This window comes from Cervus elaphus, chromosome 28 (genome assembly GCF_910594005.1).
Source record: "Cervus elaphus chromosome 28, mCerEla1.1, whole genome shotgun sequence".
Classification (NCBI taxonomy): domain Eukaryota; kingdom Metazoa; phylum Chordata; class Mammalia; order Artiodactyla; family Cervidae; genus Cervus; species Cervus elaphus.
In genome coordinates this window covers 31249087-31266102 of record NC_057842.1, presented here as the reverse complement: position 1 = coordinate 31266102, position 17016 = coordinate 31249087, and the positions used below count along the sequence as shown (strand labels likewise).

The 17016-nt window shown below is 38.4% G+C and overlaps 1 protein-coding gene across 4 annotated transcripts in view; it reads left to right on the top strand.

Annotated features, from left to right (window-relative positions):
- Positions 1–17016, top strand: part of PKIB (cAMP-dependent protein kinase inhibitor beta) — a 114063-nt gene that overhangs the window by 21690 nt on the left and 75357 nt on the right. For 2 of the 4 annotated variants that reach the window (XM_043890401.1, XM_043890399.1), the window contains exon 2: positions 5120–5218. The exons of the other annotated variants lie outside the window; for them this stretch is intronic. The gene's annotated coding sequence lies outside the window, so the exon portion shown is untranslated. The remainder of the gene's footprint in view (positions 1–5119; positions 5219–17016) is intronic. 4 annotated transcript variants of the gene reach the window in all.

The following is a 17016-nucleotide window of genomic DNA, read 5'->3' as shown; positions in this document are numbered from 1 at the left end:
TATTTATTTGAACCTTAGGAAACAGGATGTGTAACTGTACTAATTGAATCTGAAACATGAATGTATTTCTGATTCTTAGTCATTTTCATCAGTTCCTCTTAGTTTATTCTTTAGCTACTGAGGCTTCATTCAAAAATTTTTGAATTAAAAATTTTAGATAGATTAGAGATGTGACACAGGTAAATTTTTGATTTTGGTCATTTGTGTATATTTCTTATCAATTGCTCTAACTGTAACCCTGTGTCCCCTGAAACAGGGCCTTTGTTTTCTCTGTGGCACCTGCCACATAGGAGTGGTGGTTTAGTTGCTAAGTAATGTCCAACTCTTGCAACCCCATGGACTATAGCCTGGCAGGCTTCTCTGTCCCTGGGATTCTCCAGGCAAGAATACTGGAGTGGGTTGCCATTTCCTTCTCCAGCGGATCCTCCCGACCCAGGGATTGAACCCAGGTCTCCTGCATTGCAGGCAGATTCTTTATTGACTGAGCTACGAGGAAAGATTTACCACATGGTAGATAACAGTGATGAATGACAGAGTAGATAAAACAGGTTATTATCAATTTTATGTACATACAATAGCTATTAAAACTTTTGAAAATGTAGCAGTTGCCAAGGATCTGGTTAGTAGGGTAGTTTAAAAACTATTGCAGTTGTAGAAATCAAGCATATACAGTAGAGAAAAATAGAAGATACTAGTCTAAGGGTTAAAAGAGGGTAACTTAGTTTCATCCATCTCATTAGAACTGATTCAAATGAATTCTTTTTAACGGTTGAGTAATATTCCATGGTGTATATGTACCACAGCTTCCTTATCCATTCGTCTGCTGATGGGCATCTAGGTTGCTTCCATGTCCTGGCTATTATAAACAGTGAAACAGATCACCAGCCCAGGCTGGATGCATGAGACAAGTGCTCGGGCCTGGTGCACTGGGAAGACCCAGAGGAATCTGGTGGAGAGGGAGGTGGGAGGGGGGATCGGGATGGGGAATACATGTAACTCCGTGGCTGATTCATGTCAATGTATGACAAAACCCACTACAATATTGTAAAGTAATTAGCCTCCAACTAATAAAAATAAATGAAAAAAAAAAAAGAGGGTAACTTAGGAATAAGTAAAGAAATTTGAAGAGAATACTGTAGTGCTAATTTAGTTGTGATCACTTTTATAAATGGGCTTACCAGGTGGTGCTAGTGGTTAAGAACCTGCCTGCCAATGTAAGAGACATAAGAGGTGCAGTTTTGGTCCCTGGGCCGGAAACATCCCCTGGAGAAGGGCATGACAACCCACTGCAGTTTTCTTGCCTGGAGAATCTCATGGACAGAGGAGCCTGATGGGCTACAGTCCATAGGGTTGTAAAAAGCCAAACACGACTGAAGTGACTTAGCAAATATAAGTGTATTTCAGCTCTTACAAAAGGTGAAAGGACCATGATATGGAATATCTGAAAATGCTAGAGACAAAATACCAAGTGCTGTAGATGGATGAATAAAACATTGCCATTCAAGATGTTCACAGGCTGCTAAGAGAGACAGACATGCACAGAGCTGTCATGAGAAGTCAACCATGATAAGTGCATCAGAGAGTTATGAACAAAGTGATTTAGGGGCAGGGGTTATGACTCATGAGAAACTCGAGCAGTTCCAAAGAGCTTTACCAAAGCAGAAACCTTTGAGTTGGCTTTTAAGGAAGCTCAGAGCCTACTCGTGAGAGCACAGAGGTATGACCTGCATTCTGGGCAGAAGGAAGTTGTTTTGTTTTGTTTTGTTTTTTCATTTATTTTTATTTGTTGGAGGCTAATTACTTTACAATATTGTAGTGGTTTTTGCCATACATTGACATGAATCAGCCATGGATTTACATATGTTCCCCATCCCGATCCCCCCTCCTGCCTCCCTCTCCATCCTATCCCTCTGGGTCTTCCATTTGTGCATTTTTTTTTGGTATTTGTTGCTAGCTCTATGTGGCCAAGACACTGAAACCAGCACATTTTATCACAGCTTGTACAAAGTCTGGGCTTTCCAGGTAGCTCTAATGGTAAAGAACCCGCCTGCCCATGCCGGACACCCCAGAGACATGGGTTCGATCCCTGGTTCAGGAAGAATCCCCTGGAGAAGGAAATAGCAACCCACTCCAATCCCATGGACAGAGGAGCCTGGTGGGCTACAGTCCATAGGGTTGCAAAAAGTTGGACTTTACTGAAGTGACTTAGCGTGCATGCACTTAGAAAGTCTAATCAGTAAATATTGGTTTTTGAATATCTGGGTGAATGAGTGAACAAACTTACCTTCTTAATATGGGACAATAGTCTTCAAATAAAATGATTATATAATAAAATAATCATTGAAGGTTGTGTTTCTTTACTTGATTATACCTGTGCAATTTAAAGAAAAATGTAAACTTTGTGAACTCTGATTAACATTCATCTCATTGGTTTTTAAGAAAACACAGCTGTGGACTTTATTCCTATCATTCTGTTCTTTTCTTTCTGCACTTAATATCTACGCTCTCGTTGGTTTGTTTAGATGCATGAGTTCAAGTATATTCCTTTTTTTTTTTAAGTCTAAAGTAAAACCTCCCTAAACGGAGGCCACAGTACTGCTTATACATGAAGTGATATTTGGGTTGATATTTTTTATTTCCTCTTTAGAAGCGGAACAAACATCCTATTGTACACATTCTCCATTCTCCAAGTAAAAGCCTACAATGCAATAATGGGGAATGGGTTGGTATTTCCTGTTGCAAAGTGTCCAGTAATATCTGGAGGATTTAGCTGGATTTTAGAGATTGTATTAACATTTGTGGCACAAATGACAGTTGGGTTTATTAAATGGCAGTTTCAGCCAATTAAGATTTCTCATAGTTTTGAGTTCCTTTTCGTTCTCTTTTCAATTTCAGTATGTCTTTGGAAGGCAAATATATTAGAGTATGATTCCTTTGGTGTTTTGTTTTTCCTTTGGAAGCCAAAACAAAACTCTTCAGAACATCATAGTCCCAAAAGGAAGCTGTAAGACTTGGGAGTGTGATCACAGCTACCTTTTTAGGATCCCAAACCAAATCCGGTGTTAAACACAAGAAGCACATTTTTTACTTATGCAGGACTTCAGGGAGGGTAATACAATAACATTGTGTATTTGTGTTTTATCATCTGTGATCTTTCTTGATTCCCAGAACAGCCTGGAGAGATAAGCAGGGTAAATATTTTCATCCCCATTCGATAAACAAGGCTCTGTCATTTACCTGTGAAAAAAGATAAGTCTTCAAAGTCAGCATCTGCTACAGGGGTGAGCTGGAGCTAGAACTGACTTGAGTATTTCTGCCTCGATGTTACAAGCCCTGAGGATTTTCTTTTACTGACATACTTGTAAGCTGTAAGGAAATGTGGGAAGCAAAGGAAAGAGAAAAGTAATGAAATTATTTGCAAATGAGCTTGAAAGATGGTTAGCATGATGCTCTTGGCGTTTGGAGGAAAAGACTTTATTTGAGCATCATGGTAAAATATTACTACCACGTAGAATTCCTAGGTTTTACACAAATTACAAATTCAGTTACTGTCCCAATGTGAGTGGTCTGTAAAATATGGACTAGAAGGAGCATTTCTTAAACTGGGAAGACTGGTGAGAGATATAATGTCTGTAAGAATTGGGGTGGAGGCAGGTGTGGATGAGGAGAGTGGAATTAGATGGTGTCTGTGGGAATGGAATTGAAGAATGAATGTGAGGACAATTATGAACCTGGTATCGGAGAAGGCAATGGCAACCCACTCCAGTACTCTTGCCTGGAGAATACCATGGACGGAGGAGCCTGGTAGGCTACAGTCCATGGGGTCGCTAAGAGTCGGACATGACTGAGCAACTTAACTTTCACTTTTCACTTTCATGCATTGGAGAAGGCAATGGCAACCCACTCCAGTGTTCTTGCCTGGAGAATCCCAGGGACAGAGGAGCTTGGCGGGCTATTGTCTATGGGGTTGCACAGAGTTGGACACGACTGATGTGACTTAGCAGCAGCAGCAGCATGAACCTGGTATAGATAGAATTTGGTGGCTTATTAGAAAGGAAAGAAGAAAACAGCAAACAGTACTGGACTCTCCTACTCTGAATGACCCTAGTAAAGTTAGCACATACAAGCATAGGAATATTGATGTTTCTGGCTCCATGCTTTATAGGAGGAACAGATGATCTCCATAAGATGAAACATGGCTCTCTCATCTAGGACAACTAATCACTTGCCATGTGTCTGTTCAGATATGTAGACTGCCTGAGTGAAAGGGAGCCTGGTTTACCCAGCCACTGGTAGTAGCCATCTCTATCAGAAGTGGCTATGGAAATGAAAGTCACTCAGTTGTTTTCCATGTTATTAGTTTTAAAATGGGGCTTTCGATATAGAAATACCTAAAAGGATAGGAACAAGGAAACCATGCAAGTGTATCAGATACCTGTTCATAGCAAAATTTCAAGTTACCCTTCGATGTTGAGGCATTGTGTGTGGGCCAGGTTTTATTGGGTGGATTTTCTCTCCCAGAATTCCAATCACTGTGTTATATAATTGAGAAAAACAATGTCTTTGCTCCTTGTCCTTGAAATTCGAAGATGAACTGCAGGGATGTATGGCTTTTAAAGTCACACATCTGAGGAAGGCTGTCACTCAGCTACTGAAACTATTTTCAGTGGAAAGTTGAAAAGCTGAAGAAAGCAATGTATTTTGCTCTGTTGTTGATTTTACTATTTAGTAGCTATGTCTCCGACCGTTCACATTACACGGTCTTGGGGCAAAACACAAGAAAAGTTGATCCAAGTACAATTGGTGGGTTTGAATAGGTGACAAAATAATAATGGCAAAAAAAAAAATTTTTTTTAAATAGGGAACAAAATAATAAGAGAGTGCTGAGCTGCTTACTCAAGGAAATTTATCCTGCTCTTATTGTAAGTCAGAAACGAATAAAAGAAGTCAGGATGAGGAATGAAAAAATAGCAATGAATGTTATTTTTTAAATTGTGTGTCATTTTGTCATTAAATTAGATGTTATTGCCCAAGGAACCATTTGTTCTTTTCCAAAACAGACAAGGAACAAAGGATGTTTATCTTAATACATCTTTTTTCCCCCTTTGTTTCCTTCAAGGGTCATGGTATACTGAAAAGGCACTCAATCAAGAGAAATCTGGGGTTAGTTGGAAACCATCAAGTTATTGAGGCCACACAGGGGGCAGAAGAGATAGAGGTGGGTATACTTTTGATCCATCAATCCTGCTATTGAGGGTGTCCCTGAAAATGTTTTTGTTGCTATAGAGCCAGAGGAAAGCAAAGGAAAAGTAAAGTGGGAAGTCTTTATTTTAGAAAACAAATCAATATGGTTAAATGGAAGCTTGATAGAATCTATTGTTAATGTCAAATTAATAGCATGCATGCGGAGAACTTGAGCTACACATTTCCATCCAGTGTCTGCCAGGGACCAGTGATTAGTACACAGACTAAGCTTGGTGTGATATTTACATTCTTAGCTGTGTTTATTTAAATTGTACGTAACAGAGGCAGCTAGCCCACCAAGATAAAGTTTTAAATTTATATTCTTAGAACAGAAGAAAAATGTATAATATTACCTATAAACTTGTGTGTGTGCTCAGTCATATCCAACTCTTTGCAACCCCATCGACTGTAACCCTCCAGGCTCCTCTTTCCACGGAATTTTCCAGGCAAGAATACTGAAGTGGGTTGCCATTTTCTACTCCAGAGGGTCTGGACCCAGAGATCAAACCCCCATCTCTTGCATCTCCTGCGTTAGCAGGCAGATTCTTTACCACTGCGCCACCTGGGAAGCCTGTAAATTTACCACTCTTCTAATACTGATCTCCCTAGAGACCATAGCGATAGCTTCATAATCAGTACATAGAAGGAAATAGTTTTGATGACACTAACTGGTAGACATAAATCTCAAATACTTTTTGAGAAACAGTTTTCTGTGTGCTGCTGATGGCCTCTCTCATCTCAGTGCTGTGTTTTCCCACTGGGAGTTAGAAATTTGCTCCCCTGCTACAGTTAAATGGCAGACCAGAGACCATGGAGTAAGTCTCAGACTGCAGGAAGCCTCCTCCCACTCTTGGTGAGAACAGAGCTCCAAGGGAACAGGAAAATGGAAGACATTACATTTGCTTTGGGCTCATTGCCTGGGTTTCTAAAAAGCAATACAGATTTCCTATTAACCCGCTGTGATTTCATTTAAACAGTGGCAGTGGGTTCATTTTCTTGTGTCATCTGAGCATTTTTAGTACTTTTATGTCAACTTTTTAAGTTTGTGTCAGTGGAAATTGAAATCTACCTTTAATAAAAGGTCGAACTAATATGACAAAAATTTTTATCAGAAAGCATTTATATTTCTACATAAACGACTGGAATCTCCATACTAAGATAAAACAGCAAGTACATTTATAAACATTAATTTTGTATTTGAGAAAAATTGAAACTAACGTAAAATAATTGAGTCTTCATTGTGGGTGGAGTGGGTAGAGGCTTTTAAACATAATCTCTTGTAATCCTCACAATGACTGTGGAGAAAGTAAGGAAGCATAGTCATTCCTTGTGAAAAAGTGCACTTTGCCAAGTGCACACGTTTGGCTAGTGGGTGGTGAAGTTAGGATTTGAGCCTGATTTTGTCTGATGCTTACGCCTGTGTCCTTGACCACCTTGGATAGGGAGATTTGGCATGAGCTAAAAAGTATCTTGTTTTCATCAGGTATCTATAGTTGATGGTTGAAAACATACATTTTTAAGGAACACATTATCCCTTATTCTATGAACTCTAAAAAAGAGATGAAACATTTTTCTGATTCATTTAGTGAGGAGCATTTAACTAAAAAACAAAAAATTTTAAAAATAATAAAAGTGATACAAAAAGAATATAACAAATTCACTGAAATACTAAATATAGTAGTGTAGAAATCAACAAAATAGAATAATACAGCAAAATGAAGTTTCTTCTAGAAATGTGCAAGTGATTAAATATTGAGAAATTTATTATAATTTCATAGTCATAGACTAAAGTATAAAACTATGGATTTTTTCACTTCCTGATTCCAAATGACATTTGATAAAATGCAACTATATTTCTTTTAAGAATACACATTTATGAAATATAGTAACATAGGAATAGAGAGCTGTTTTTAAATTGTGAAAAGCAAGAAAAACAAAAACATTAGATGCTTACAACATGTCCTATTTCATCACTTATATTTGATTAGCATCGTTCTATAGATTTTAGTCAATGCAATGATTTTTTTAAATAGCTAACATTTAGAAGATTCTTATTATATATGCTAGAAGCTGTTCTAAATGATTTACAAGTATTAACTCATTTAATTTTCATAACTAGGGAATATTGACCACTGTAATTCTCATTTTATAATTAGGAAGCTGAGACCCAGAGATTCTAAGTAACTTGGCCAAGATCACACAGCTAATAAGTTGTGTTGCTAAATAAGCACTCAAGTGGCTTAACTCACGAGTCTTTAATTTTAAATCATATGATATACTGCCTGTCAAAGTTCATGGTTATTAGCAAAGAGATGACATCTTTTTCCCTTAAAAGAGTGTATATATACTTTTTTTTTTACTAAAAATCCCAAGAAAATTAATTGAAAAGCTGTTAGAATAAGAAACTTCAGTTAAGTGGCCATACAGAGGATAAATATGTGCGAGTCAATTGACTTTTCTATAATAGCTACAAATAGAAAATATGATGAAAAATGCCATTATAATAATAATGAAATATCATATATCTATGAGTAAGCTATAATAGAAATGTATAAGACTTAAATGAAGAAAATAGCATTTGATTGAGAAATGCAAAATAAGATTAGCAGTAATGGAGATTGATATTATATTCCTGGATAAGAATAATAAATATTGTAATGATGCTAGCTTCCCCAAATTAATTTATAAAATTAATGCTATTCCACATAGGACCATAAAAAGAGTTTTAGGGCAAAGTTGGCAAAATGATTATTAAAATTCATCTGGAAGAATGAATAGACTGGGAAAAGCAAATTTTTGAAACAGAATAATAATGAAAAAGAACTTCTAATTCCAAGTATTAAAACATAAAATTACTGTTACTAAGACAGTATTTCAGTATGTTACTTTTTCCTAAAATAAAGATTTAGGAGAAGCTAAATCATCATGAAAATTCTCCAAACAGATTTAAGCATACAAGGGTACATACAATGAAGACTACATTTCATGTTGGTAGAGAAAGTATTGATTATTACAAGAACAGAATCCTAATGGTGAATTATTGTTAGGAAAAATTATAACCTTGAATCTTTTATTTATATGAAATACAAATAAATATTAGATTAATTGAAAAAGAAACATAATGAGATATAACTGAAAAATCGGCAAATATAATCTGGTCTAATATGACATCAAAGGCAAAAACCATAAGTGGAGATTGATAGACTTGATTGTGGGACATACTAAAACTTTCTTTTACATACAAACAGAAAGGGGACTCAAATAGCATGCCTAGCACTGGATCTGAAAATTCTTTTCAGGATAGAATGAATAAATCAGCAAGTGCTGACTAATATCCCAAATGCACTACTGTTTTGAGGCTTCATAAAGCAAAGCCCATTCTGGAATAGTGCTCATTCATTATTGTGCTGTAGGCACAGAGCAAATTCCAAAGATGAAATTCTAGAGAAGATCAAATAATGACATGGAAGTTAGGATTGTTCCACCTAAAAAGGTCAGGTAAATTAGAATTGCAGCATACAAGAGAATAAGGAATTTCAGCTAGACAGTTGTATAATTCATACATATGCCAGGGCATTTCATTTCAATAGAAGTGATTTACAGCATTGAGTAATGTCTGGAGTTTTACAATGTGTTAAAACACTTTATCTCTAATAAAAGTGAAATAATTCTAGTTTTCTGTCTTGAATTGTGTGGTGGATAATTGCAGAGAGTGACACAAGGATAAAATGGAGAGAGTTTTTGTTGTAGAGAGTGGTGCAAGAAAAGTTGTTTCCTTATCTCCCTCTAAAGTAGCTTTGTTCCTTCTATGCTGGGGCTTTAGGACAAGTGGGAAAACAAAATGTATTATGATCAATGAACAAGGGAAAAAAGAAAAATAAAGCTTTGATTTATTTTAAATATCCCAGGTGATATCAGCCTGGACTGTGACAGTCAATTCACACTAAAATAAACAAAACAGTCATTTTCTGTGCTGGGCCCTATTAGAAAAGTTTCTAGACTCCAATCCCAAATAGACTATTCCAGTGGCTCAGTGGTAAAGAATCTATCTGCAAATGCAGGAGACATAGGAGATGTGGGAAGATCCTGGGTTGGGAGGATCCCCTGGAGTAGGAAATGGCAACCCACTTAAGTATTCTTGGGCTTTCCTGGTGGCTCAGATGGTAAAGAATCTTCCTGAAATGCAGGAGAACAAGGTTTCATCCCTAGGTGGTGAAGATCCCCTGGAGAAGGAAATGGCAACCCACTCCAGTATTCTTGCCTGGAGAATCCCATGGGCACAGGAGCCTGATGGGCTACAATTCATGGGGCCGCAAAGAGTTGGACGCGACTGAGCAACTAACACTTGAAGTATCCTTGTCTGGAAAGTCCCATGGACAGAGGAGCCTGGTGGGCTACAGTCCATGCAGCCGCGAAGAGTCAGACATGACTGAGTGTGCACATAGACAGACAAGCCCCAAATATCTTGTGAGAAGAGTAAACGGCAGGCGCATCAACTTCCTCATCTTTCTGTTCACATTCAATCGCTCTGGGTGTCCCTGGTCACTGCTGTTTGCTCCTGAGGTCATTCCTCCTGTTCCATGCTTTTCTGCTGGTGGTCCCTCACCTGAAAGACCCTCCCCACCCCATCTCTTCCCATACGTCACGGTGTGCTTTCCCATTTCTAGGTTCAGATTGCCCACTGTTCTGCATTCCGTTACCCTTCTCCTCTATTCTAACCCAACTGTTATTCCTGGATCAAATTTGTTTCTTCAGCTCTCTTTGTCCACCAACTCTAAAGAGGTTCTTCCCTCTCTGACACAAGGGGTGAGATTGTTAATAGGTGATTTTTTCTCAGGAAGCTTAGAGGTATTGGGGGCTGGCTAACAGCCATCATCAGTGTCCTCCGTATAAGGACTTTAAGGTACTCAAAAGGTTATATCCTTTGTGGGTCCATCCTGCTGGCTTATGAGACATACCTGGAAATGCCTGAATCTAAAAATAAGCTCTAATAACCCTGCTAAACAAAATACTGGTTTAAGCATATATCTTTATTTCTTCATAGATGTACACTTAGTTTATCTTTGTTTTTTCTTTTGTGCATACCACATGGCTTGTGGGATCTTATTCCCTGACCAGGGATCAAATCTGTGCCGCCCTGCAGAGTCCTAACCATTAGACCACCAGGGAAATCCCTATACTTGGTTTATATATTATTGATCATCCTCAGAAAAAAAGTTTGGAGTAACCAAGAGAGATGTGTAAAGTGTTTTCTTGTTATAAATAATAAAAGCAAAAGAGAAGCTTAGCCATTTTGTGTTAAATAAGAGGAACACTATCAAACAAGCACACCCTAAAGATAAAGAGATAAATCTTAAGAATTTTCATGCTAGCCAGACTGTCAGTTTTGAAGACTTAAAAAAACAGAGCCATGACTTTTGAAGGGAAAAAACAAATCAGTTTTGTTTGAAGGCAACAAAACAAATCAGACCACCAACAAACAAATCAAACAGACACTCTTGTAAAGGAAAGAAAGGGGAATATATACAAAGAAAGGTGGTGGTCATGACACTTTAGCACTAATTGTTAGTGATCAAAATAATTGCCATTTACTGCTTAGTTGTTTGCAAAACTCACTTTCTCGTTCTTTCATTCAGCGTTTATTGAGCACTTGCCCCATTTACTCTGTGCCATTTATGAGCACTGAGGATGCAGAGCTAAGGTGAACTGCAGGATCTAGAGATCTAAAGATCTGGAGAAAAATTGACCAGAGGACTATGAGGAGACCCAAAGGGCGTCATATCAGGAGTGGCTGATGTTTAGTGCTCTGGGAAGGTCCTCAGGTATGACGTGCGAACTTTCTTCAGTTATATGAGGCCCATCACTTGCATGATTGAGGAGTCAAAACTAGGCTGAGTGGATGGGAATCAGAGAAAGATATATTGAATTAAAGGAAAGACTGCCTGAAATTTTATAATGGGCTACCTCTGGTACCTGAGATGGTTCCAGAAGCTTGGTACCACTAGGAACGAGAGTGGTACAGGGATTCATGCATGAAATGGTGAGGGGCTGGGGATGGAGTGTTGGGATTGACTCATCACTGAAGACAAAATACTCTTGGGTCTGTGGTTGAGAACATTGACATGGGAAGGGCTCCCTTAAAGACAGTGCAATGAAGGACTCTAAGGAGTGAGGCCCACCAGTTTTGCACTTAACCCTTAGACTGTTTTGGTAGGTCATGTTCTGTGTTTTATTAGTATAACTTACATATTGAGGCATTTAAACAATGCTGAGAAGAACAAAGCATAAAATCAACTCCCACCTCTCAGAATTGACACATACGCTTGAAGTCTTCCTTTTTAAAGAAATAAAATGGTACAATTAGTTAAGTCTCCTTTCAGAAGTATCTCTGAATTAGTGCATATTGTTCCAATCCATTTTATACTTTTACCCACATGTTTATGCAACCATTCCAATATTTAGTCCTGGCTTGTGTTTTTAAAATTTACAGAAATAATGCCACAGTACTTTTCACAACACTGTGTTATTGAGATCTATGTAGTTATATATAGTTCTAGCGCTGTTCTCCTGGGTGAAATTTATGGGGTTTTTAATGCTTGGACTCTGCCATTTTATTTATTTATATTAAACTTTTTATTTTGGATTGGGGTATAGGCGATTAACAAGGGATGTTGTGATAGTTTCAGATGAACAGCGAAGAGACTCAGCGGTACATATACATGTATCCCATTCTCCCCCAAACTCCCCTCCCATCCAGGCTGCCACATAACTTTGTGCAGAGTTCTGTGTGCTATACAGTAGGTCCTTGTTGGTTATCCATATGAAATATAGCAGTGTGTTTTTTGATAAGACAATTAATATTCACATTTAGTGGCCTTCCTTACTCCTAAATTTGGCCCGTAGATGGGAGGATGTTATTGCTGGAAGATTTAAGGGAAAAAAATCATGCTAATTTATGTCTTTATGTATTGTCAACACCGGGACTTTTTGAAAATGACAAAAGCTAACCCAGATGGGAAGTCAAGACAATGTAAATAAACTAGGACTTTCCCAGACAAACTACAATGGAGGATTAGCCTACATACAAAGGAATCAAGCCAATGCAATGGCAACCCACTCCAGCACTCTTGCCTGGAAAATCCCATGGACCGAGGAGCCTGGTGGGCTGCAGTCCATGGGGTCGCTGAGAGTCGAACACATCTGAGTGACTTCACTTTCACTTTTCACTTTCATGCATTGGAGAAGGAAATGGCAACCCACTCCAGTGTTCTTGCCTGGAGAATCCCAGGGACGGGGTAGCCTGGTGGGCTCCCGTCTATGGGGTCGCACAGAGTCAGACATGACTGAATCGACTTAGCAGCAGCAGCAGCAGCAGGAGATATGACTTTGGGTTACACAGGTGCTAAGTGATTAGTCCTTGAAATACCAGCCTAAATCTCAAAATCAAACACTTGCATGGGATAAGAAAAACATGGAATGCTTTCCAGTCCATTGTTCTTTTCATCATGGACTGGATGTTTAATAAAGATGTAGAAAAGTAAGATAATGGATTCTTAGAGTTAGCTCATCAGGAAATTGCTGTTATCTTGCCTTCAGAATGGCTGGTTATAGGCTAGCTTTAATCCATCTTTTTCCCCGTTATGATTGTTCTCTCCCTGCCCAGGCTCCCACTGGATAAGATACCCTGTCCCATTTATCCCAAGAGGTAGTGGAATGTGGCCAGGTAAATCAGTTTTCACTGGTGACCAGAAGTCATCTGTTCCATTTACTTGTCTGCTTACCTTTGCCCTATACTTGTCTTGTTAACAGTTGCTAGTTAATGAAGATGACATGTCTGTTTCAGCAAGGTTTGGATGTGCCAAGATCGTACAGGAGGCAAAAGACTGACTCACTAATAGGGGATTTTAGTTTCAACTCAAGTCTGTAATTTTCTTAACAGAAATTAAGGCCCAGTCTCAGGTATTCTTCATATGAAGGTGGTCTTGCAATTATATCATTTATCCTATGTACAGTTGGGACAAATAATTCATCATTTCATTTTTACCTTAAACTTTTAAACTAATATAACTCCACGGATTGAAAAGTTTGCAAATATTTTAAAGTTTTACTCATTTCAAATTTGTTTTTGTTTTTACAAGATATTTTATACATTTATAAGATACATAAAACCAGTCTTCTTGACTGCCTGCTGGCAATAATATCTAATTGCTAAAGCACTTTATAGAAGTTAAGTGATACATTGAAAGTGAAAATTTATCATGTGTAGATTGTCAAATTTCATCTAATTATGTTCTTAATAAAATTAAGTTAATTTGATTATTTTACAAATAAATTGGCTCTGTAAAATCCTAATTTACAAGTGCTTGAGAACACAAAACACTTTTGATTAATTTAATATTAGCATATAATCATACTTTGTAAATAGCACAGAGATTGTAGTCACATAAAAGAAAAATCCATTGGTAGGGAAGCATAGTGCTTATGGTTATTATAAAACACAGCTCTAAAAGGTCAAGGATATAATTCTTGAAAAGATGAAGTCATTGTCCAAAAGCTGCACATGAACTGATTTTTATTACTTGTCTCAAGTATTGTATCTTTAAATCATTGAAAGACGTCATGAATAGTTTAGCTGTAGTTACTATTAAAATTGTCAGTGTTCCATATGTGGGCATGGCCACTTCAGGGTAACTAAAAGGACAGTGTCCCTCAAGGTCGTATCCACATCACCTATCTGTGAAGATTCCTCTTTGGTTTAGTTTGGTTGGTAAAAGTGAAAGTATTAGTTGCTTAGTTGTATCCAACTCTTTGCTGCCCCATGGACTGTAGTTCGTCAGGCTCCTCTGTCCATGGAATTCTCCAGGCAAGAAAACTGGAGTGGGTAGCCATTCCCTTCTCCAGGGGATCTTCCTGACCCAGGGGTCAAACCCAGTCTGCACTGTGGGTAGATTCTTTGCCATCTGAGCCATCAGGGAAGCCCTGTTTGGTTGGTGGTTAGATGCTATTAATATGTCATACAGAACATGGCTCAACTTTGTGAGCTGACTGCTAGGGGGCAACTTAAAACAAGCCCCTTCCCTGAAAATGATGTTAATCCATAGAGTCTGTTTTTGGTATTTAAATGAATGTGCTGTGCTGTGCTTAGGCGATCAGTTGTGTCCAACTCTTTGTGACCCCATGGACTGTAACCCACCAGGCTCCTCTGTCCACAGGGATTCTCTCTGCAAGAATACTGGAGTGGGTTGCCACGCCTTCCTCCAGGGGATCTTCCCAATCCATCAAGTTGTAATTTCAGCAGTACTTTAAAATTTTTCTTATAGCTGTTTTGCTTGTGACAATTTATTATTATTATCCAGGCAGATAAACATGAGATTTCAAAGTCTTTCTGACACTAGTGGAATATTTGAATGACATGGAAACATTGGTGGAAAGAGAATGTTGGAAGTCAGATCTCCATTCTGGACCTGACTTTGCCACCATCCAGCTGCCTGAGTCTTAGCAAGTCATTTGGAGATAACAGAACAGTGCAGTGGATCAAGTCACTGACCAGAGTTTAGTCCCACTTGTGCCATTTGTTACCTGCTGAATTTCTTAACCTCTCTGTGTCAAGGTTAGGTTCTCATCTGTAAAATGGAACTGACAGTAGTTCCTCTCTTATAGAGTGATTAAGAAGATTAAATCAATTGATATTTATAGAACACTTAAAATAGTAGGCTACCCACTCTGTTCTTGAGCTTCCCTTGTGGCTCAGCTGGTAAAGAATCCACCTGCAATGTGGAAGACCTGGGTTCAATCCCTGGGTTGGGAAGATCCCCTGGAGAAGGGAAAGGCTACCCACTCCAGTATTCTGGTCTGGAGAATTCCATGGATGGTATAGTTCATGAGGTTGCAAAGAGTCGGACACAACTGAGCAACTTTCACTTTAAAATAGTGTCTATATGACTGATTGTTTAATAAAACTTGACTGTGATTGGACTTCATTGGGTTTGATTTCTACAAGAGTGTTTCTAGTTTGAAGATTATATTAAGTTTCTGTTTCTTGCCTTTGTTTCCAGTGTACCTTTAATTTATTAACCTGATGCTGGTGAAAATATTGTTTCTAAGCAAAGTATCAGTGGCTATATGGTCTAACAGCAGTGATTTTTTTGTTGTTTGTTTTAAATTAAGGGGCATGTGCAAAACTAATTTTTTAAAATATAGCCAAAATATCTATGGAGTTCATAACTGTATTGACTGAGACAATCTCTATAACTGGGTTTGGAACTTGTGTTGGTATTATGTAGACATTTTGTTTACCTTCTGAAAGGTTAATTTATTTCATTATTTAATTTCCATTTTTTCAATGTGCTATTGGATGGCAATCTGTTTGAAAAATTGAATTGGACTATTTCTTTTCACCTCTGTAGTGTCAGTGAAAAAATTCCACTGTTTATCAGGTTTTCTTGGTACAGGTTTGTACATGATTTCTATCTTTTTAAGCTTATCACACACCCATAACTCTGTTAAGCAGTTCTCAGTCTCTTCTTTTAATTAAGCTTGAAACTTGTTAAAATTGAAATATATTGTAGTTCTTAGAGCAGTGTAATGTCAGAATAAGAGTGGTGGTAGAAGGACAGACTAGCTTGTTTTTTAAAGACAGGACATGCCTCAGTGGTGAAAGAGGCACTGAAATGGGAACTCGGTTCTAGCCCATGGGAGAAAGTCCAGCCATGCTAAGTGGCTTTATCTTCTGGAGAGGATGGTGAGAACAACAGGAGGCTGTCCTTACAGGCAGAGTCCAAGTTGAGCAGCAAGAGGCGGCAGATGGTGTCCCAGAAGGTGGGCGGGCTGTGGTGACACAGAGTCTGCAAGCAGGAGATATGCAGGCAGATAAACAGAGAGGTCTGATCACAGTATGGCCCCAGGGTTGGAGCTGGGGCTGGAGAATGAAATCCAGGCCCTGGGAAAACTGGCTAGACTAGTGCTGAGGGCCATTTGGAGGGAAGAGGGTATCAGCCAGGGCATTAGAGCAGGGGCCTTTATGTGGGGCCACAGGTGAAAGAGGCCTTGTGCCACCTTCAGTTTTGAGGGTTGTTTGGCCTGGAGGGTTGCCGGAGTAGGGAATGGGGTCAGTCTTTTTAGATGCCACCTTTGATCATCCTTAGTATAGATTCATGTGACTGTCATTCAAAAAATGAAAAACACAAAGGTGTTAATTACTCAACTGTGCTTTACTTTATTGCTAATAAATTAGAAGTCACCTTTGATGTAATTGGCCTTACCTTTTTCCATTCTTTCTTTCTTTTATATGGCTTGCAGTAACTTTCAAATCAGAATGAATTCCATGCAGTTGAAACTGCTCACAGGGAGCTTAAGTGCAGCATACAATACAGAGGGGCTGTTATTTCCTACTCTTCTTGGATTTATCCTAAGCAGGAAGTTTTCAGAGAAAAGAGTATAAAATGAGAGGATTAGCAAGTAAGTGGTTGTTTCTGGCTGAGCTTTGCTTGAAATGGAGGAGGAAAGGGCACGGAAGCTGCTGAAATTAATTTCCTTATAATGACATGGAGTGTTACCTGGCCCTTTTCCTGGGAGTCATTTCAGACCTTCTTATGTTACTTGGGAATGCTCTGCATCAAACTGACACCTCCACCTCCAAGGAATCAGGGAGAAAATTTAATTTTGATTCTTGACCTGTGTCTTAGCTTTTAATAGCTTTCTGCTTTTGATCTAGATTTTACGCCTACTGACATATTTGTGATTAAAGGAAAAAATCCTCAGATAAAACAGGAT